At 38.5% G+C, this 24,434-nt stretch overlaps 1 long non-coding RNA gene across 2 annotated transcripts; it reads right to left on the reverse strand.

Annotated features, from left to right (window-relative positions):
• Positions 1-3,836: 3,836 nt before the first annotated feature.
• On the reverse strand, positions 3,837-22,106 carry LOC139942980 (uncharacterized). 2 transcript variants are annotated; one of them, XR_011786723.1, is made up of 9 exons: positions 17,318-17,364; positions 16,495-16,569; positions 14,903-14,941; positions 13,160-13,282; positions 12,157-12,211; positions 11,703-11,797; positions 10,167-10,300; positions 8,502-8,612; positions 3,837-6,126 (listed from the first exon to the last, which is right to left on the reverse strand). It is a non-coding gene; the product is annotated as an uncharacterized lncRNA (long non-coding RNA). The 2 variants fall into 2 exon arrangements; XR_011786722.1 differs by lacking the exons at positions 16,495-16,569; positions 17,318-17,364 and adding an exon at positions 21,958-22,106.
• Positions 22,107-24,434: the final 2,328 nt, after the last annotated feature.

Here is a 24,434-nt window from a genome sequence, read left to right on the forward strand (position 1 = left end):
ATAATTTGCGAGTGGAAGGCGTAAGCTACAATACGTTTTGATTTAAAATTGTTCATTCTAGGGTATATCATTAAACTCGAACGCAAATGAAGTAAGAGTAGTAGTGGCCCAATGGAAGGGCTCTCGTCTCTACCCCCAAGGGTACGGAGTTCGATTCCCGGGTGTTCTTTTACTACGTTTTGATTTAAAGTTGTTCATTCTAAGGTATAACATTAAACTGGAACGCAATAAAAGTAAGAGGAGACGTGGCTCAATGGAAGGGCTCCGGACTCTACACCCAATGGTACGGAGTTCGATTCCCGGGTGTTTTTTTACTACGTTTTAATTAAAAGTTTGTCATACGAAGGTTTAAAATTAAACTCGAACGCAAATGAAGTAAGAGGAGACGTGGCTCAATGGAAGGGCTCCGGACTCTACACCCAATTGTACGGAGTTCGATTCCCGGGTGTTCTTTTACTACGTTTTAATTAAAAGTTTGTCATACGAAGGTTTAAAATTAAACTCGAACGCATATTAGTAAGAAGGAGCAGTGGCCCAGTGGAAGGGCTCTGGTCTCTGGACCGGAGGGTCCCGGGATCGAATCCAGCTTCAGAAAAGTTGGAGATGTTTTAAAAATGTTTCTTTAATAAAAAATTTTAAACTTATATAAAAAAGAGCATAGGTTCGTTTTAAGTTTTAAGTTTAAAGTTTCTTTCCTCAGCGAGTGCTAGCGGTGAGTGCCACTGCGCGGTGTGTGCCACTGTCTGGTGGGTCGAGACTTCTCGGACGGCAGCCGCGCTGCCACCACCGGGGTTCGAACCGGGGACCCTTTGCTTGGGAGGCTGACACCTACCCACGACACCCACTTGGGTCCCCCCCAGGGAAATTCGCATTTTAGACCTGATAAACCTTCGGTTCATACTTTACACAGAAAGCTATGGCACGGGATTTCAGTGCTTTATACTTAGTATATAATTTGTGAGTTGAATACTTTTCATAGGATACTATGGTATGGGAATATCAATGCTTTGTACTTAGTATATTATACTTTATACTTGGTATATAATTTGCGAGTGGAACACTTTACACATGATGCTATGGCATAGTAAAATCAGTGCTTTATACTTAGTAATTTCGAGTGAAACGCACAAGTTGTGGGCTGGTTACATAGGCATGGGAAACTCATTGGTTCGGACTTTAAACATTATTTGAGTTAAAATCTACACACTGTATAGTTTAATGGGAAAAGGGGTACGCATGGTACTATGGCATAGGGAAGTCCTTGCTTTGGACTTAGTAAATAATTTGCGAGTGGATGGCATAATACGCTTCACTGATGGGTATTGGTAGTAGATAGTGGACTCTTGATTTCGGACTTAAAAAGTATTCGACGAGTTGAAGGCACACGCTGTAGGCATAAAGACAGACAATTAGTTTAATTAATGGGGAAATGGCACGCATGGTACAATGGCATAGGGAAATCCTTGCTTTGGACTTTGTAAATAATTTGAGAGTGGAAGGCATACGCTTTACTGACGGATAGACAGGGGACTCTTTGGTTGTGATTTAAAAAATTGGTGAGTGGATGGAAGGCACACGCTGTAAGTATATGGCGCATAATGGTTTACAAGGAAACATAGGCATAATAGGGGACTTGAAAAATAATTATTTGAGTCGAAGGCACACGCTGTAGGTATAGAAAATTAGTTCACTGGGGAAGTTGGTCCGGCATTTCGATGGGAATTGGGGATTGTCAGTCGCTGGGGAAAGGGTAGCGGGGTATTGGGGTTGGGTGGCTGAGTCTTTAGTAGGCTAGCTGGGATCAACATGACGGCGGGTACTATCGTTTCATTTCCACCAGCATTCTTGGTGGGTACTCGCCGGGATGGTACAATTCTTTTTTATTGAGTTTGATACAATAATTATTTGAGACATTGTTATATCGAAAATCAGGCAATAAAAACAATTATATCAAAAAGTTACTAAGGTAGACGACTAAAACCAAGATTTGTCGCACTCTAATGGTGTACACTTAGGCCTATGTATTAATTTTCAGGCGATTTTGAAAACACAATTTTTTCGGCCGATTTTTGAGAAAACGGCACTGGGTATAACTTGACGGTTTTTTTCACCCTCAAAAAATGTTCTCTCAGATTTGCCTCAAAACTTAACCAAAGAAAGTTCTTTATGTGCAAAAGACGCTCTATACGGATTACAGATTGCTGAAACAATTGGAAGGGCCTCAAATTAATATTATTTTAATCTTGATTTGGGGGTATCGAAAACTAGACAATCTCAAAAAGTTGCTAAGGTAAACGACTCAGACCAAGGTTTTTCTGTGCACCTCGCCCTCCATCACACCACACATCTGGATGAAATTTCAGACGATTAAAAAAAAATTATTTTGTCTTAACACACCATTTGACAGTATAGGTGGCAAACCAGTTTTAGATTAACAACCTGATATGAGAAAGGCAATCTGCAAATCAATTCTTTTGGATGGTAGGCCTACGACTTCGAATATCAGAGCACCGGTCATTTTGGTTGGTAAACAGTTTACGACAGCTCAGTGTTACATAACGTGTAGAACAAAAACTGACATAGAAACATGTAGAAGTGGCCGATATAAGTAGGAGTGGTAGATAATCTGAGAACTACACAGAAAAGTCGATTGTTTCATCAGATAATGGAGGAATTCTTCATCCACGATCTGATTGACGGCAAGTTGGCAATGACAATACAATGGGGTATTGACCTATTGACCTATGCTCTAACGTTACTGCTACTTCCGGATTGCCGTTGTTTATGTTGAGCATGATGAAGGTGGAATAAAATTGCGACAAGAATTGCCCGTTTTATGACAAACTAGGTGGTTGCACGCCTTCCACGAGGCCTTCATCCTATTCTACATTATTAACTCAAATAAGCTGCATGATAAAGCTTACCCATAGAGACATTAAATCACACCAAATCATCCTAAGTATATCCACGGTGTTGACAACTTCACAAGCATGGCTGGTGGCCATTTTGAAAATCGCGTCACGGCATCAAGCCGTCGAGTACCAAGACCTCTACTACTCAGTAGATGTTTATTTCGCGTAGCGTGGAAATCGGGTACCTGTCGGTTGCTTTAGCTGGTTCCAATCACCGGTGCCTGTCCAAGATCAAAGGGGCAAACTGGCTCCCGCAAGATCTCGCGGAATGATTTGAAATGCGAGAATCGAAGGCTTGAATCACTGGTGCGTTCGTTTAGCTTCCCTGGGTCGACCCCGATGTGGCGTATTTTATTTTTTTCCAGGAAGAACGTGGGCACACAATTATCCCACGTTCGTCCTCATATTATGAAAAGTGATGAATAAACGCTTACACTGTAACTAACTGTAGTAATTAAACCAAGTAGCCTTACGTTTGTTTAATTTGAAATGATTTAGCGCAAAGTTGAAAGAACTAAAGGTAATATATGAGGTCTAGTTTTTGTGTTTCTCAGCTTATTATTAATGTAGGAATAAATAACTTGTAGGTAGATTATTAAAAAGTGACCTTATTGCATTGTTGAAAATATCTCACTCAAATTTGCGCCACCAAGTAATCTAACTTTTAAAGCCTTCGGTACACTTCAACCACCCCCCCCCCCCCCCCTCCCAAAAAAAAATATATATATATATATATATAACAAACTAGATGAGGTCAAGCACCAAATACCCGACTCTGCTATTTTGGTTACTTTTGATGTTTCATCACTGTATACTAATATACCCCATCATGAAGGCATGAGTGCATGTGTCTCTGCCCTCAATGCTAGTAATCAGTCCCGCCCCTCAGTGAGTCATATTAAGGAACTCATGAGCCACATTCTTATGAAGAATAATTTCACATTTTCTGACAGGCATTTTCTACAGGTACAGGGTACTGCCATGGGTACCAAAATGGCACCCTCATACGCTAACCTATTCATGTCTCAGTTGGAGGACAGACTCCTGTCCTCCGCCCCCAACCGACCACTAGTTTGGTGGAGATATATAAAATCACAAGGCAGAAGTCAAGCATTTGTTATCAATGTTTTGTAATTTTGTTTATTGGAATAGTACAGTATAACACATTTGGCTTGATCAGAAACGTTTAAGGTTAAATCACAATGGTTAAACCTTTGTATGTTGATTTAAATACACTGGACACGTTTGGTAATTGTCAGAGACCAGTATTCTCACTTGATGTATCTCAAAATATGCATAACATAACAAACCTGTCAAAATTTGAGCTCAGTTTATCGTCAAATTTGCAATTAGAGAACAATGAAAGCAAAAACGCCCTTGTTGCACAAGTTGTGTGCTTTCAGATGCTTGATTTCGAGACCTCAAATTCTAATTCTGAGGTCTCGAAATCAAATTCAAATATTTTAGTGAGAAATCGCTTCTGTCTTAAAAACTATGTTACTTCACAGGGAGCTCTTTCTCATAATGTTTTATACTATCTCCAGCTCTCCAGTTTTATACTATCTGCAGCTCTCCATTGATCGTTACCAAGTAAGTTTTTAATGATAACAATTGTTTTGAGTAACTACCAATTGTGTCCAGTGCCTTCAAAGGAATTGTATAATGCTGAACCACGGTTCTATAAGGTTATATCGCAAATTGTATAAATTTATATCGCAATTGTATTTAGGGAAATATCGCAATAGTTCAAGATTATATCACAATCATATAAGGTTATATCGCAAATGTAAAAGGTTATATGGCAGTCGTATAAAGGTAATATCGTAATTGTATATACAGTTATATTGCAATTGTATAAGGTTTTATATTAAAGGAATAATGACCTAGGATTCTGTGTTGTTTTTGTCTCGGAATTTTGACATTAAAATTGCTTTGACACTGTTGCCCATATTGAAAGTTACGTTTTGCATAATTTGTATTGAACATAACAGGAAAGATCTTTAAAAGAACTTCCAAGTGTGGCCTTTGAATTACTTGGCTCAGAAAAAAATAATGAATGAGCAGTTAATATGACAGGGGTAGTCAGCCCAGTGATCTCCATGACCCCTCCTAAAATTCCAGCCCAGGCGCCCACGATTATGAATAATAAATCAAGAACTTGTGGTTCAGTAACTAGACGCTTGTCATTTTTAAAATAGCGGTTAGCTTGGTAGCATTTGAACTCACAACCTTGTCACTGCAAGTCCTGTAGTCTAACCACTGAACCATCACAAAATTGTCATTGTAAAATGAGCAGTTAGCTGGAAGATTTCGAACCAACATTCTGATTGCAAGTCCTGCAGTCTAACCACTGGACCACAGTTGGCTTTATAGGATTCGAACCCAGAACCTTGTAATTGCAAGTCCTACAGCCTAACCACTGACCACAGTTAGCTTGGTAGGATTCAGACCCACAACCTTTTGATTGCAAGTCCTGCAGTCGAACCACTTAACCATCACAATATTGTGATTCAGTAACTAGGAAACAATAATTATATTACTCATTGTTAAACCAGCAGTTAGCTTAGTAGGATTTGAACCAACATAAAAGTTATATGTGATTCCCAGTACTGCAGTTTAACCACTGGACCACAGTTAGCTTAGTAGGATTCAAACCCACAACCTTGTGATTGCAAGTCCTGCAGTCTAACCACTGGACCACAGTTAGCTTAGTAGGATTCAAACCCACAACCTTGTGATTGCAAGTCCTGCAGTCTAACCACTGGACCAGTTAGCTTGATAGGATTCAAACCCACAACCTTGTGATTGCAAGTCCTGCAGTCTAACCACTGGACCACAGTTAGCTTGGTATGATTTAAACCTACAACCTTGTAATTGCAAGTCCTGCAGTCTAACCACTGGACCACAGTTAGCTTGGTATGATTTAAACCTACAACCTTGTGATTGCAAGTCATGCAGTCTAACCACTGGACCACAGTTAGCTTGGTAGGATTCAAACCTACAACCTTGTAATTGCAAGTCCTGCAGTCTTACCACTGGACCACAGTTAGCTTGGTATGATTTAAACCTACAACCTTGTGATTGCAAGTCCTGCAGTCTAACCACTGGACCAAGTTGACCACCATCCTGGAACAGTTTCATTACTTCTGTTGATGAGTTGTGGATTGCACTATCATTCCAGAGGTCAGAGTGCAAAAGAAGACATCTGGAGATACTGCGAGATAATAACAAAAGAAACAAACACCCTTGTCACATGTTGTGTGCCTTTAGATGGTTGATTTCGAGACCCCAAGTTCTAAATCTGAGGTCTCGAAATCTTGGGATACATAAAGCATTATGGAAACTAGTTAACCTTAACAACAACCAATAGCTTGTTTATTCCTCTTGTCAGGAAGTCGACCACTGTCAATGACTGCTTAATCAGATCTTCATTCAACTATTTGTTTATTTTTGTTTAATTTTTATAACTGTTGTTCATATGCGATGCTTTCCAGATCTGGTTGGGGATTGTTCTGTGATTTTTATGTTTTTTGTGCAATTCTGTGTCTTTTGCCCCTTTACTTTTGTGGTCTATTGTCATTTGTGCATTTTAATTTTTTATGTTTTTTAATCGTATAACATGAAACTATCTTATTATTGTATTAACTGACCAATTGTGAATATAAGACCACAATTCAGGTTTCTTTTACTGCCAGTGACGTTTTTAAATATTGTTGAATAACTAAACCATTAAAGGCAATTGGAAATAGGATTTTTTTTCTTTTAAACATAAGAGTATATGTTTATTAACAATAAAACAATTTGTTGAGTAATTGTTTGTCACGATTTATATGTTAAAAAAATTAATTAAGTGCTTGGGGGTAGATAAACACACGTGCAAAAGTACATGTAATTCTAAGACGTGAGTTTGTACGCTGCGAAAAGGTTTTTTTTCTGGCATTTTTCCGGCAATGCCGACCAGTTGTATTGCTGCTGGATGCAGCAAAACAACTAAAGATGGGGTCAGTCTTCATCTATTTCCTGCAGATCCCAAGTATAGGCGGTTGTGGGCTGCGAAAGTCAGATTAACTTGAGCAAAGTGGTCCGGTCCGACGTCTTTTTCAGCGCTATGCAGCGAACACTTCGAGCCGTCCTGCTTCGAATCCAGGATACACCACTCATTTGACATGACGAGAAGAGCCATTCTTAAACACGACACCGTCCCAACAATTTTTCCAGCGAGTGGGAAGTCGAAGAAGGTATCTGAAAGACGTGACGAACCAAGAGGAGCATTTGCTTAACGTGAAAAAAATTCGGGTAAGTTTGAACTTTGAGGGTATGTTTGTAGCTTTTGCCAAGTAACACGATTTTCTTTTGGTACCGCATGCGATTCACCGTGCGTGCAGGTCCTATGTGACCGTCCGCACATTATACAGCAGCCATAGTGCTTGCGTGCAGTCTGCTCCGTGGCCGTATTTCTATAATAATACGTAGGCAGACCCACATCTTACAACCCATTTGGTCACTAAAAAGTCGCATAGTTAAATAAAAATAGCAGCAATAGCTTTTGTAAAAACCACTAGGCGTTCAACATGTTCAAGTTTCACGAACGTATGTGTGTAAAATCGTGTCTAAATTTGTTTTAATGTGCCATGTTCCCAGACGTAATGTACAGGGGCCTCCGACTACAAATTTTCTCTTTAAATATCGCGCCTTGAAATACGTCACGAACAGCGCCCTCTCGGGTCGGGGCCTACTCGTAAATTTGTAAATACAATCAAAACTAATATTTTTAAACCTTAGTTAACACACATTTCTCTCGTAAAAACACATATTTTAGTGACAAAAGCTTTATTTTTAAAAAATACCACTTCCAGGTGACTTTAATTATATATAATTACATTTCACTTTCGATTCGAAAGACATGTTTTTTTTTTAAAGCCAAGCAGTGACGCTTCTCAGTATGTGTATTCCCATCAGGGAGTTTCCTTCATGCGTTGACATATTTTCTCTGGATTTTCAGCGATATCTCAAAAACCTGACCACCCTTAAAAATGTTAGTCTTATTGTGCACAACTATATTTTAAAGGATTAAACAGTCAAACTGTTCCATAAACTAAAGGTTTATTTGCCCTTTAAAGTCTGCATTTCTTCTGTTAAAGACACTGGACACCTTTGGTAATTGTCAAAGACAATTCTTCACAGTTGGTGTATCTCAACTATGCATAAAGTAACGAACCTGCAAAAGTTTGAGCTTGATTGGTAATCGGAGTTGCGAGATAATAATGAAACTTGGAAAAAACACCCTTGTCACACAAAGTTGTGTGCTTTCAGATGCTTCATTGCAAGACCTCAAACTCTACACCTGAGGTTTTGAAATCAAGTTCATTGAAATTTGATTCTTTCTCAAAAACTTTGCACTTCAGAGGGAGCCGTTTCTCACAATGTTTATACTATCAATTTCTCCCCATTACTCGTTACCAAGTGAGGTTTTATGCTAATAGTTTTTTTGAGTAATTACCAATAGTGTCCACTGCCTTTAAAGTCTGCATTTCTTCAAATCAAATGTTATGTGTATGGTGAAAACAAAATACTGTGAATATTGTTTACCGTCAAAATAAGTGGTGTCCGTTCTGCCATCTGGGGCTGGAATGAAAGGGGCTTCTGTCTCCCTGATTCGCTTCCAGTCGATTGCGTGGAATAGTGGATGGGACTTCAGGCCTGAAGAAAGCAAGAAAATATATTTGAGAAAATTATGGAAAAGCGTCATTAAAGAAAATTGCTAATGTGACATCCTTTTTATCTGACAGTTACCAACCTAACACACAAGACAAGATCATAAACAAAAACAACAACAACAAACTGTCTGTGGCATCATTTCCATTTTAGCATTCGACCGGAACTCGCATGTCTGGCTTGATCCCCAATAAAACGTGGATGATAACAAACAACGAATGCTGGTCATTCACAACCTGACAAGCTCGCCCTCAACAAAGTCGCCCCCTGCAAAGTCGCCCCCTACCCGGCTCGCCCGGGGTTGAAACAAAGTCGCCCCCTGGCAATGTCGCCCCTAAACAATGTCGCCCCCCTAGCAAAGTCGCCCCCTGACAATGCGCCCACAGCCAATGTCGCCCCTAGCAAAGTTGCCCCTAGATGTTGTTTGGAAAATAATTAAGGCTACAATAATTATGGTAAAAAAATAGAGTTAAAACATTTTCAGAAAAATTTTGACTAAGTAATGTGCTTGTGGAAGGTCTAACCCTTTCAAGGTCAAGTCCTTTCGTATGAAGCTGAGGGAGAATTTTTAGTATGTTAATAGTGCTAGTGGTTTTAATTGTTGTTTTCTTAATAATTGTCTAAGGGGTCTTTGTGCTTTTTTGGGTGGTGTTTGGGAAGGCTTTCTGCTATCATTGTCCTCGGGCCCAGTGGGTTGGCATGAATCTGTGAGGGTGCACTCTGTGCCAATTTTATTTTTTTCTGGGGTTTTTTAGTCCATTCTATGTTTTTTATTATTTTCAATTGTTGTCCCTTCCTCTTATCGCTGCGGTGTTTTGTTGTGGGTGTAGTTTTTTGTTTTCAATAGTCTGGTTTTGCTTGTGTTTTAATGATTTCTATTGTGTGATTTTAAAATGTTTCAGTGCAATCACCTTTTTATATTGTATAGTTATATTTTTATTGTTGGCAGGGGTCTGGTTTTACACTTCTTTTGATGACAGTTTTATACTTTTGTTTTAACCTTGACAGCCCCTGTACAACTTGTTACTATTGTGTATATCTAAAGATTTAAAAAAAATAAAAAAAATAAACCCTAACCCTAACCCTAACCCTAACCCTAACCCTAAGACTAACCCTAACCCTAACCCTAACCCTAACCCTAACCCTAACCAACCCTTAAATTTTCTGGGGGCGACTTTGCTAGGGGCTACATTGGCTGGGGGCGACATTGTCAGGGGGCGACATTGCTAGGGGGCAACATTGTCAGGGGGCGACTTTGTAACAACTCGGGGCGAGCCGGTTAGGGGGCGACTTTGCAGCTAGGGGGCGACTTTGTTGGTGGAGCTTGCTAGGTGGCGAGATTACCAGCCCCCCAAACAACAACCACATGAAACCGCGACCAAAATGGTGGTCTCTTTTAGTTTGCGTACATTACTGTAGAGAGCAAAAAAATCCCCATCGGATTGCTTCAGAAAGAAGGAAAACTGACCTATAATATCCATCAAAAACCTCCATGTTCCCCGTCCACAAATGACCTAAAAAAACATGCTCAAAACTTACCTTTAAATGTTGAAAATGCTTGCAAAATGCGAGTCCTGGTGGTTGTGTTTTTGTTAACCACCGTCCTAGCTACACGACGTACACACACAAATCACGCATCTCGGCAATAACCAACGGAACTTTCGCAATGGTTTCTGGAAAAACAATAAAATGGAAGTAAGGTGACGCAATGGGGTGGCACTACTAATAGTAGTACTATTATTGAAATACTTTCTAAATCACCCAAATATCTTTTTGAATTGTACAAACAGAGCCAAAATATTTGTAAAATGTATTTTTTATATACTAAAACACTTTCAACTAATTTTTTGTTGATGAAAAAAAAGTTGATATTTTCACAAACTTACCCGTATTATTTTGAGTGTGCAGCCCACTGTGTTACGGATTTTCCCCGCCAGATATAAATATACGCCCAGTCTGGTACCTGGACTCATATGCTCGTTTGTTGCGTGCTACAAAGTTTGTGAAGGTGGTGTCTTAAAGAGAAAGTTCTTTCTTTGGAAATCCCGAAAAGCAAAGCGTGTGCTCTCTGCTCCAGCATCGATTATGGAAATCGGAAAATGTTAATTGAATTGAAGTGGTTTGCAAGAAGGTAGCTGGTTTATTCGCTTGAATTTTACCTGACTAACTAGTACAGCAGTAGTACTGGGTCGCTCTTTCGTGTTGGTTTAGAGTGTTGATTATAAACTTAAAGTAAAACATGGAGGACGCAAAATGATGAATGTACTACTATCGTAGCGTCAAACGTTATCGTCGCTCATATTTTTGTTTTTGCTATGTAATCTCCACACAAAAAAACGATGGTGAGGTATCAACTATCATGGGGCCAAACGGTTTGCTGTAAAACAGGTGTATCTATTTGCTGGGTATCCTGGTGTCATGTGTTTTCAGTAGGATAACAGGAAAATTGTTCACATCAAAAACTAAGTTTTTTTTCTTCAAATCATCTATCAAATTTGTTAACAATAACACTTTCACTTCATGGTGTGTTGAAATTTTGTAGGTTTTGGTTTTACGTTGCGAGAGACAGTCCACCATTAACAGTGCTTGTGCATGCGCAACATTGATGTACGCCCGATTAAAGGCCTGGAATTAACCCGTCAAAATACAATTTGTTAGAGGTACCTGCTCGCAATAGGACTTGAACTGTCTCTAGCCACCGGGCAGTCTCGATAGCTTAGTTGGTATGACACTGCTCTAGAATTGCAAAGGTCATGAGTTATAATCCCACCCAAGTCATGCTTGTAATTTGTTTTCACAGATCTTCGGAAAGCACTGAGTTAGTTAATTTTCATAATAATTTGAAAATTGGTTTTCAAGGAGAACTTCAACATAAAATTATTTATTTATTTGTTTTAATTTTTGTTTGTTCTTTGGGCAATACAATAGAATGAGGAGAAGCCGTCCACAGAAGCATAAGTAAAAAAAAAAACCACATTATCATTGCAGGGTTTCAGACCTTGAATCTCGCAGCATCCAGAAACTGTTGTTTTCTTTGAAAATTTACAAAAATAATTGGAGGGGAAACAAGTTTACCTTGATGTGTTTGAAGTCGAACATGTTCCTCTTGACGAAAGTCTTGCGTACTTCTGATTGGTCCACATGATAAACAGCTTGTAATAATGGTTGGCCTGCAATTTTAATAATAATAACTAGTTCTCATACATGTATAGCTCAATAAAATAACATATCAATGCGCTTATAACACTAGTGCCCTGGTCATTGGGCTGATAACACTGCATTTCCATTTACTTTAATGATAAATTGATCATGTGTAACCATTATATTGTAACTTGTTTCTTTTGCAAATGCAACTCCCCCCCCCAAAAAAAAAAAAAAGTAGAAAAAAAGGTCACAATAGCACCCTGTTTCCCATTCCGAAAACTGTCTTTCTTTTTGTTTCACAACTAATTTTTGGAAGGGATTTAAACCGGTTGCTATAACCAGCAGGCGAACAAAAGCGTTTCACAAGAAATAAAGTAAGGAATACCTTTTCTGTGAGTCCGAGTGAGAAGTAAACTGGTACTGTAAGGTTCATGCGATCCCTGTGTACAAAAAGAAAAAAGGTTAAATTAGGAAAAATATATTTTTAAAGTTCACATAAAAAACAACAGCAACTGGACATGAAAGATGTTAAAGACAGTGGACACGATTGGTCAAAGACCAGTCTTCTCACTTGGTGTAACAAACCTGTAAAAATTTGAGCTCAATCGGTCATCGAAGTTGCGAGATAATAATGAAAGAAAAAACACCCTTGTTACACGAAATTGCCAAGTAAAGTTTTATGCTAATAATTATTTTGAGCAATGACCAACAGTGTCCACTGCCTTTAAATGTAACATCTATTATATCGTTGCGGTACCCACTGCAAAAACACAGGCTACGAACTGCCTCTTACTCCCTGGCAAACTTGGTAGTCTAGTTGGAAAGACACTGCTCTAGAATTGCAAGGGTCGTGGGTTCGAATCCCACCTGAGTTATTTGCCTATTTTGTTTCCACAGGACTCAGAAAGGTACTGCTAACACACATCCGTGTGTGGATAAAAACCTAAATTAATACAACAATTAGACAGTTCCACAAACTAAATGTATAATTTGCCTCTAAAGGCAGTGGACACTATTGGCAGTTACTCAAAATAATTATTATCATACAACCTTTCTTGATTACGATAAATAGGGAGAGAATTATAGTATAAAACATTGTGAGAAACAACTCCCTCTGAAGTGACGTAGTTTTCGAGAAAGCAGTAATTTTCCACGAATTTGATTTTGAGACCTCAGATTTAGAATTTGAGGTCTCGTAATCAAGCATCTGAAAGCACACAACTTCGTCTGTCAAGGGTTTGTGTTTTTTCATAGTTATCTCGAATTTGACGACCGATTGAGCTCAAATGTTCACAGGTTTGTAATTTTATGCACATGTTGAGACACACCAAGTGAGAAGACTCGTTTTTGACAATTACCAATAGTGTCCACTGTCTTTAAAAGCTCACCAGAATGTCTCAACGAGTATGCAGAGCTCCTGTGCCCTGCCGAGGGCAAAGACTGGGATCAAGACCTTGCCACCTTTCTGGATGCAGTCGTGGATCTTCTGAAGGAAATCTCGCTCTCGACACCTACGGGTGGAAGTGAGAATTGTAGAGTTAACAAAAAAAGGTCACTGTATACTGCTTCTTGTATTGAGCCATGGCCGTTTCAAATCCTTGCGTGGAACTCTTTAGTTCTCTGATGTAAAGCTCAAAACACTTCCACACAAACATGCAATAATATCGAGGTATTATACAGCGCACGTATCTACGTAACAAGATACTCAAGGCGCTGAGTATATACAAACTTTCACAAAGATAGGTTATTGCAGTGATGAATTTTGAGACCCAATTATTTAGCACCTTTTAAGGGTTTACAAGGTGATACGGCGCATACAGCAGCCACAGCTAGGAACACCGACCGAACCCCTTCTCTTTTTCGAAAAGTGCACTGGGTTCTTTGACATGCGTTACACAACACAAGGGACCAACGGCTTTACAATGTAGGTCCCATCCGATGGACGAAGCAATGGTTAAGTGTCTTGCTTAAGGACACAAGTGTCACGGCTGGGGATTCGAACCCACACTCTGCTGATCAGAAACACCAAAGTTTGAATTCAGTGCTCTTAACCGCTCCGCTCTATTTTGTACTTCCAGCCTCGGTTTGGTAACATTGATACCAATGGGAGAAACTCAAGATGGCTGCACCATGATAAAGGTCTATCGTCCCTCTTTTATTTGTACTTTTTGGCAAAAAGCCTCCATTGGTTTTGTACACACTTTTAAATTGTGGACCTTTCCCCGCCACTTTGTAGGGTGTCGTGGCCAAGCGGATAAGAGCACCGAACTCAAGCTCTGATGCTTCTGTTCAGCAGAGTTTCCTTGAGCAAGACACTTTTAATTGCTTCTCTCCACCCAGGAGTAAATGGGTACCTGTGAGGGCAGAGATGGTTCTTGTGATTGATTTAGCCGAGTAGCGCATATTAATGTTGCACAAGCTGCCTACTCCCCACCAGGGAGCTGAGATGGTGTAAGGAGTGATTTATGGCCCAGTGACCAGGGGTAGGTTTCACAAAGACTAGTCCTACATGTAACTTAAGACTAGTCGTAGGAGATATGAAAAACGTATGGCTGGTCCTAAATTAGAACGAGTAACTCGTCCTAACTCGAGACTCCGATGACCGATTGAGCCTAAATTTTCACAGGTTTGTTATTTGATATAGAAGTTGTGGTACACAAAGTGTGGGCCTTGGACAACACTGTTTACCGAAAGGGTCCAATGGCTTTAAAGACATTGTACACTATTGGTTATTGTCTAAGACCAGTCTTCCCACTTGGTGTATCTCAACATTTGCATAAAATAACAAACCTGTGAAAATTTGAGCTCAATCAGTCGTCTAAGTTGCGAGATAATAATGAAAGAAAAAAACACCCTTGTCAGACAACGTTGTTTGCTTTCAGATGCTTGATTTCTGGACCTCAAATTCTAAATCTGAGGTCTCGAAACTAAATTTGAGGAAAATTACTTATTTCTCGAAAACTACATTACCTCAAAAGGAGCTGTTTTATACTGTCACAATGTTTTATACTGTCAACAGGTCCCCATTACTTGTTACCAATTAAGGTTTTATGATAATTATTATTTTGAGTCATTACCAATAGTATCAGACATATGTAATAATAACAAATAATGATTATTAATATTCATACTTAGCCAAGATGTCGATCAGGTGTCATGTTGTAATCTCCCTGAAATCAAACAAAGGCAAATTAATTACAAAATTTACCTAGTAAATTTTAGGGTAGTTACAAAACAAGAATCATTTTCAAGAAATTGTCTTGGTAATAATGAATCATTTTTGTGAACCAATTTAGTTGATACAGAAAAGAGTACTGAAGGCTATTGCAAAAATAAAGGGGTTTTTAACTTTGTCTTAAATAAATTCACTGTTTGAGCTTGTTTTGTGTTGTCCAGAAGACTATTCCATAATTCTGCTGCTGCTGCTGCGAAAGTGGTTTAATGTGGCAAAAATTATAATTGTTCAATGATTTCTTTCAACACAACACCCCTCCAGCTATGAAATGGTAACCCCACCGCCGCCCTCGGGTAAAAAACTCCTTATAAGGGAATGCTGTGCGCATATCGCGTGATGTGGCACAACTGTTTTAGCCGTTGCTCTTGACCAATAGGAATGAAGAAACTGTCTTAGAAGAACAGTTGCAAGCTCGCCAATGTTTCAACACTTTTTACCCCACATAAACAAAAGTTTATACACAATCACGTGACAGGTTTTCCACCAATAGGAATAGCGAAACTGTCTGAGGTATTTATGAATTAGGTTTTACTCACTATGTAGATGATCGACTGTGAGCAAACTTTACGAAACATACGAAACATGGCTGCACCCAGGGCCCAATTTCATAGAGCTGCTTAACTGTCGATTTTGTGCTTAACGGGTGCAAGTTTTTCATTTCATAGCCTTGCAAGGTTTTTTGCTTAAAACCGCGAGGCAAGCAAACAAAAAGGGTCCTTAAAGTCCCATTGCTTAAGCGTCCCATTGCTTAAGCACCCTGTTTAAGCGCCGGGCCCAGTTTGAAAGAGCTGCATCCCGTAACGGTAGATTTTGTGCTTAACGGGCGCACCTAGCAAATTTGTCATTTCATACCCTTGCTTAAGCAAGGTGTTTTGCTTACATAGGTAAGCATCCTATACACACAGCGCATAGTGCAACACTCATTGCAAACGATGTTATTGTGCCGGCCAAGCGGTGATTGTACATGCGTTTGTATGGTAGGTGTAGCGAATAACCGAGTGTCTAAAATGCTTCAGAATCATGCTGTACAATGTATTATCTTCTTGTTTACTTTCAAGTAAGTGTGTTAACCTTTCGAGGGGCACTTTGAACCATTACAAATAATACATATCAGACACAGAAGGTGATAAATTTTTTTTATCGCCACTCGAGTGCACTCCGCATTTATTTCGCCCGCCATTTTGTCAGCACCTTCTTCTTTTTCGCTTAAGCAAACGATCTAAAATTTTGCGCGTGCAGTTTGTTTACATGCTTAAGCTAGCAACCGCTGGTGAAATAGGTTTATGCTTAAGCAATTTGTGTTGCTACGTTAAGCCAACATATTTGCTTACCGTTAAGCAGCCCTAGGCCATGCACACAGTGCAAAATACACTGCCTTCTTCTGTTTTGCTTACATTGTTTACATGCTTAAGCTCGTGTACGTTTAGCATGGAATCCGAATGGTTTAAGCAATTATTTTTGATACGTTAAGCGAAAAAATTTGCTTACCGTTAAGCAGCTCTATGAAATTGGGCCCTGGACATGACCAGCGTAGTATGCAGAGATCTCTAATTCATCATCAACCTAGATATAATCAAACATGAATTATTTGCATCTTATTGGATTACAAACGCTTTGAGAAGAAGAAGCTTGGGCGATACCACAATATTATCGAATATCGCAATACTAATTTGGAAACGATTTCGTTATTGGATCGATTTGGTTTTAATCGAAATATCGATATATCACGATATTGATTAATTATCGCGTTATTGATTAAGTATCACAATATCAATTAAGTATCGCGATGTATGTCCTAGCCGAGACATCTTGCACCCCATAGGTTTGGAGTAAAACCAGACGAATAGGTCATTAGAACACCTCTCTTATGCCATGACTGTCTCTTTTACAACTTTCACTGGGAGTTTGAAGGCAGATGATGTCGAATTTAATTAATCGCGATTAATGTTTATCGTGAATAAAATAAATCAATATCGCCCAAGCTTACTACAGACCCTTGCACATTGTGCAGCGCACTCACATGCGACTATCATGTCCGCCATTTTAGGAATCAAAATCGTATAATAGATGTTAAATTTGCATCGGGGATAAAGAATATTAATTTTTTATTTTTTTTTCACCCATACACCGATGTGTGTTAGCACTGTATACGCAGTACTTTCCTGAGTCCTGTGAAAAAATATCACAGGCATGTTACACATCAGTGTATGGGTAAAAAAAAAAAAAAAAAAATGAATAATCTAAATCGTGCATAAAAACATGCAAACAAGATAGTTTGACTCCCAAAAAGATGAATTGTTTGATTTCTTACCTGAACTGTTTGGTGAAGGTTAACCACCACACATTTCTTTAATCATCTGAAAAGTGATCAAATAAAGAAATTTACTGATGTGTTAAGGATACTCCTAGAACTATTTCGGTTTCGTCCGGCTACCGTCTCCCGGACGTAACCTCATAGGGGGTCATCTGTCACGCGTTTAACGACCCATGGCTCAATGGATTTTGGAATCAGAAATCTCTCTTTTCGTTTTTTTAATCTCGCCAAAATTGGGCTCTATGTGTATATCAATGTGTAATCTTTTGACCAGAGAATCCACTCCGCAATCTAAAAAATTGTTAAAAATGATAAATTCTTACCGAAATTTCACAGTCCCTATCTACTGTACGTGTTACTCCTCTGCCAACAATCATTGAAAATTACCCAACCTCGTTTTGCGAATGCGTCACGAAAGGGCGGGTATGATCCGTGATTTGTGTACAAAACATACACGGAACCACAAAGCTCGCACCGGGTACCAGTATGTACACGGCTGTGTGCAAAAAGGGTTTCTAACAAAAGACACCAAAGGGGTTATTAGGTTGCATATATATATGATGATTTGCTTAGAGTTAGGCACATTTTTAATAAGAATATTAATTATCCAGAAAAATAAAATTATTAACTTACCCTGTCCAGCACCTGTTGAATAAGTAGAAAAAAAAATTGCTTTAAGTATTATAGCCACATGTAAGCCTTTATTTACTTATAAGCCATTGGACACTTTCGGTACAGAAAAAAAAAGTTCACAGGTTTACAAATAACTTACAGGGTTTACAGAAGGTTATGGTGAAAGACTTCTCTTGAAATATTGTTCCATGAAATGCTTTACTTTTTGAGATAAATAAACATTAAAACAATATCAATTCTCGATACCGAGAATTACGGATTTATTTTAAACACATGTCATGACACAGTGAAACGCGCGGACACAAGGGTGGGTTTTCCCGTTATTTTCTCCTGACTCCGATGACCGATTGAGCCTAAATTTTTACAGGTTTGTTATATTGTTTCACGACGTATGAAACTAAGCCACGAATGGTTGTGATTAAAATACCCATGCGCAAGTTGTGATTAGTCTTCTTGCAGTTGTAATGTTGTGTTTATTTTTGAGCCAATACTATTTTCTGTATTAAACCATCTAAAGCTCAACCCCGTCATATTTTGTAACGTATGAACTGTCTATTGACACCTTTTAATGGTTGGATCATGAATGGAGGTTTTCTTACCCTGTGTTTGCACTGTTTCCCCAAAAAACAGTGTGATTTGCATATTCATGAATATGCATTTAGGCAGAAGTTCAACCCAGTGTTTTGCATCTCAGTTTGATAACACTGGAGGGCGCCAAAAAGCTCTAAAAGGTGCTCATAGAGTCAAAGCCGCAACCAATGCTTGTGCTAATTAATATTCAAAAATTATTTTTTAAACTATTTAAGTATCTGAACCTCTTGAAAACCAATCAAATATGTATTTTTGTACAACTAATAAAACATCCGATTTTTTTTCAATTTTTGGCAGGTCAGCTTTTCGGAATTTTTGCTAATTAGGCCATACCCCGGAAAAAACACAGACAAATAATGTGTTTTTTCCTAAACCGCTGCAAGTATGATCACTTTTTCACATCCCAAGCCAAATAGGACCAACCTCAAAGCCTACATTTATCACGTCTCCTCAAAAGCTGAAGCACATAGCACCCAGGTTGTGATAAATTGTTATAGGCCCCTAGAAACACAATTAATTGCATGAACCCAAAACAATATTATTAACTAGAGATTGAGAGTTTGAGAACAAACTCAAGGTGTTCGGTTTCCGGAAATAAAAGCTTGGATTAAAAAACAAACATTACACCTTGCTTTGTTCTCAAGATTTGTAATAACTGATTCAAATTGCAAAAAACTGTCAAAACAACATGATTACTCTAGTAAAAGATGTTTGGTGACGTCATCGATAATATTTGTTTCAAACCAGACCTTTGCCAGACTTGTATGCTGTGATGGTAAAGCATCAAAGGATGTATATTTCTTTATTCCTCCATGATTTCAACCTAAAAAGCAATAAACAACGCCCTTTCAAATCATTTCACAGTCACTTCCGGTTTAAACACAGTCACTTCCGGTGTTTCCCATCCCACTGCGTTGTGTATGGTTGTGTACAGTTTCCCATTGCAATGTGTACGGTTGTGTAGTTTCCCATTGAGTTGTGTATGGTTGCATAGTTTCCCATTAACTTGTGTATGGTGTACGGTACGGTTGTGTTACGGTTGTGTACTTAATTTGAGTTGGAAACTTACTATAATACTAACATACCTCGATAATTTGCTGACTGAGTAAAACTAAACTGATGCCAATCCATTATCTTGGTGATGTTTTTAGCAATCGTCTCTATCTCTCCCCCCTCTGGTCTTTACATCCGCGGACGCCTTGAAGAGAAAACGCCACGGGTCGTCAGAATAAATTAGTATAGGTAATAAATATTCATGATTCTCATCTTGACTGATGAAGAGGAAACGACACGGACAAGAGACTAAGCAAGCACTGGTTCCAACAGCACATACATTGTTCATAAACCAAATGAGAAACAGTGAACCAGCGGCAGTTACCAGAGAACGTGCATGGTTGTAGTTCGTGGTTAAGCTTCTTACGTACGTCTGTTCTGTTATATAGGTTATGAGTCAACTCAGTCCCAAGTCAACTCGGTCCCAGTCAATTCTGTCCAAAGTCAACTCAGTCCCAAGTCAACTCGGTCCCAAGTCAACTCGGTCCCAAGTCAACTCAGTCTGAATGGTTGACGGGAAGTTCTTGTTGGGCGAATAAATTTCAACTGAAAAACAATGAGTTCAAATGTTTCTTTGCTTATTCAACCAGAGTGTTGTATTTTGTATGGCTCTCAACAATTAACATTAATTGACAAACAGTAACAATTTAATCCACTTTGAGATGTTTATTTTATCAACAAATCTTATAAATAATATAAAAAAGTACGATTTCTGAGAATTAAAACATGAGAAAATTGATGTTTGGTTAAAAATAATAACAATTAATAACATAACATAACTTTCCAGTTAACTTTTTATACACGTAATAAAAATCAAAACACATACACATGTTATAGGCCTACCAATTAAATTTAAAAAATGAAAATAAAAATAAGGTTGGTTGAAAACACTTACATTCAAAAAGTAAGTAAACTAATAAATATAGGGTTTGAGCATGATTTGAGGCATTGCATGGTGAGGTACCGATATATATTTGGTTTGCAGTAACACCATGTGTGTCTACGTACCTGCCAGGTACAAAATGTTGATTTTGTTCTTAGAGAACTGTCAATGCTTAATTCCACTACCACGGAGTATAGACTGTGTAAGTCTCGCACGTAGCGAAAACGAGAACTTAATTCGAAAAAAAAGGATATTTTTGTACAAAACCAAATTGTATTGAAATTGTTATTTGTTAAAAAATTCTTAAAGATTATTATTTTTAACGTACTTTTTGTATAATTATTATTTTAATTCGTGTACATAATAATTGTTTTGTTTAAATTAACGTAAAAGTTATACATTTATCGGGACGAGGATCGCTGTTCAACATCGACCTGGATGGTTTTTTTAATACACCCCGTTTGTGAATCACGTCCAATTGGTGCGATCATCACATAGGTTCAGCGATAATGGGAACGTCAATTGGGTAATATTCTTAATTGTTTAGAGTAAACTGGAAACTGGAGGTCAAGTTTTTTTCTTTAGTTTTCTTCGTTAATTTGTTGAATTGATTTTACTTTTCTGTTTTTAATCACTTATTTTTACATTCCCAAGGATATATTCACTTTTTAGAGGCATAACTTATGTTAAACTAAAGTTACCGACAGAACAAAATCTCCCCAACGTAAAACTCCATTAGGTTGGGACCACAATGGTCCCGGCAGTTTAATTTCTCGCAAGACTTGCACAGTCTATTGTTCGTGTGTCATGCTTATTAAGGGCATATTAACATAATAAATATTATTATTAACTTACACGCACGAAATAGTAACAATAAAAGAATTCAAAAAAAGTTAAATTTGGTCAAAGGACCGAGTTGACTTGGGACCGAGTTGACCTGGGACCGAGATGACTTGGGACCGAGTTGACTTGGGACCGAGTTGACTTGGGACCGAGTTGACTTGGGACCGAGTTGACTTGGGACCGAGTTGACTGGGACCGAGTTGACTTGGGACCGAGTTGACTTGGGACCGAGTTGACTGGGACCGAGTTGACCGGTACCCTTTAAAATGCAATACTGGTATTTAGTTTAAAATATTTCTTGGCCCACCATTGTTGTTGTTTGTATTGTTTTGAATGATTTCTATATCCTGCCAAATTTTGTTTTGGACTTTTTCGTTGCTAATTTCTCGGCTGCTGAGCATTTTATTCAAGGGTTTATTTGTTTATCCCCACTTTCATATACTAGAGAGCCTTTCTTGTCGGGTTCATATAGAGATCGATGAACCCACTGAACGATGTACAAACAATACGCGTCCACCATTGACATCTTTTCAAATGTTGCGCCCCCCGTTAAACCCATGGTTAAACACAAAATTTACCAACAAATACATTCAATAACAATTCAATTTTTCTACTAAGATAACTACCAACTCACCAGTATCAGTTTTGCCGTAATTCTAGCCACGAAACTGTCCGCCAAAAGCTCAAAAAAACTAAACAGAAGTCGCCTTGAATCGGGAAGTCTTTGTCGTCCATTTTTCTTTAGGTAAAATGGCGACCAACTGGTGCCCGCGCCCAAATGTCTTTCAGCGTTTCACGCGAAGTCAGGGCGCAGGACATAACACGTGTCCGAAACGGCGACTTCGGCTACAGCTACGGCTAGATCGCCCGCGTCTGCCTATTCTTCAACACTGGTAGACGCGCTGATCTAGCCGTAGCTGTAGCCGAAGTCGTCGTTTCGGACACAGCCTAAATGGTACAAACAAGTATTGTTTTATTTATTTCGATGTGGCGGAGGGTCACTTTTAATTTCTCGGTGTCAGCGGAACAAATGTTTCTTATTAATTTTGTTCGTTAAAAAAATATAGAGGGGGTAAAAGTCAAAAGCTGGTTTGGCTACTTCTTCGTTAGTGTTTTTATAATGTTATTTTGTTTAAATGCATAGCGCTTTAACACTGTTTCAAAGCGCTGTAAAACTATAAAATGCAGGATAAAACAACATGAGGAAGCTCACTTTAGCTAAATACACAACAGTTAAAAAAGAAGCAAAATAAAGCAAAACGTTGGCTGAATAAATAGTTATAATTCTAATCTAAGTCAAGGCTAATTCTGAGGAGAACCGAGGTGATTATTTGGTGGGCGCATTTGGATACTGAGATAACCATTAGGCCCGCATTGCTCTGATTCTGATCAAAACAAGAAGAGAAAAAACACAAAGTTTGTTTCAGTTGAACATTACCAGGCCGGTATAAACCCAATGAATCAATCTGCAAATTTACAGAGCGTCACTGAAGCACTGTGTATAACTTGACAAATTCGCCTTTTCCTTTAGCCTAAACATTCCCAAATCACCACTTATTCCAAGCGCCGGATTGCCGCAATTAATAAAAGAGTTTTAAAAACTTTAAAAAAGGTTTCCTGTAATAATAGGAAACCTTTTCTCTGTAACTTGTTTTCAGAATGGAATTGACATTAGTCTTAGGACAGGGAAAAATACCATTCTTGTTCAGCGCGCCATGTGCCCGCCGAAAACTACCCCAAGTGACTCATGAATAATAATAATGCGGACAACAATTATTTTCAACAATATTTTAGAAAACACCAAGTGACACCAAGTTACGTTGGTTCCAGTTTAGATTGGTGCATAGAATTCTGGGTGTAAATTCCTTTCTTTCTAAAATTGGTCGGAAGAATTTTAATCTGTGTACTTTTTGTAAAAGGGAAGAAGAGACACTAGTCCACTTGTTTTGTAATTGCAAGGTGTCTCTGTATTTTTGGCGTCAGATAAAACACTGGTTGACTAATACACTGAACATTGACATTAATTTTGACAACACGACTAAGCTGTTTGGTGTCCTTAATAGAAAATGGTCTGCTCTCAATTTAATTCTCATTCTTTGCCGTTTTCATATTTATCGGATGAAGATGAACGACAGAAAGCCTTCATTTGTTCTTATCAAAAAGGAAATAAGTCATTATTTTGTAATGGAAAAAATGATCTTTGTTAAGAATAACAACTTAGATAAGTTCAATACCAAATGGGAGCCTTTTGTATTGCTATGTACCAACTAAATGCCTTGCATAATCATCAAACTTCCTGTTTTTGCAATTTGCCATTTCTCTCTTAGTATCGTTCTATAAGTAGTTGGTTTTACCAGTAGTTTGTGTAGCTTTGTACATTGAAGAAACTTGAATAAATTTCCCCCTCCAGGGAAAAAAAAAAATATACATATATATATATATTTTAGAAAACAAAAGGCTAAACTCACCATTGTAGCCTACTTCTATAGCATTGATGTCTACTAGAGGGGGTATTGGATGTGTGGCATGGATTTTCACGGGGGGTTGGGGCGGGGGGCATACATTTTCACTGCGGAGGGGGCAGGTGGTCGGCATGGAATTTCCCCTGGGATTGTTTTTTTTTGCCAGTGGTTGATGGGGAGGGGTTCTGCTGTCTTTAGGAGGTCGGAAATTCTCAACCCCTTCCTACGAAACCATATCACACCCGAGTCATCCTAGGCATACTGAAAAATCAAGATTTGGGCAAAAGTATGGGGGAAATGTTGCTAAGCTGTTCGTATTATGAGGGAAGCAGAACTAGTGGGTAACCAAAGTCGCCAGTTATAAATTATATTTCGGTAAAGTTTGTTCAAGTCCAGCGTTTTTTATTAACATTTTTGTCAAAATACTAAACAATCACAAGCGGTAAGCCCAGCCTTAAGAAAAAAAGAAAAACTCACAAGGGGCAAGCGTCCAGGTTTTTTTCTTCTTTTTTGGGGGTCAAATATTTTCACAAATCAACAGGTTAAGTCTTGTGTTTTTATCAAATTTGGGTCAAGCACAAACACGTTAGTAATTTTGTATATTTTGAGAAAACTTGAAGTGCCTGATGAACTCATGCATCTTTGGTAA

The sequence above is a fragment of the Asterias amurensis genome, chromosome 10 (genome assembly GCF_032118995.1).
Source record: "Asterias amurensis chromosome 10, ASM3211899v1".
Taxonomy (NCBI): domain Eukaryota; kingdom Metazoa; phylum Echinodermata; class Asteroidea; order Forcipulatida; family Asteriidae; genus Asterias; species Asterias amurensis.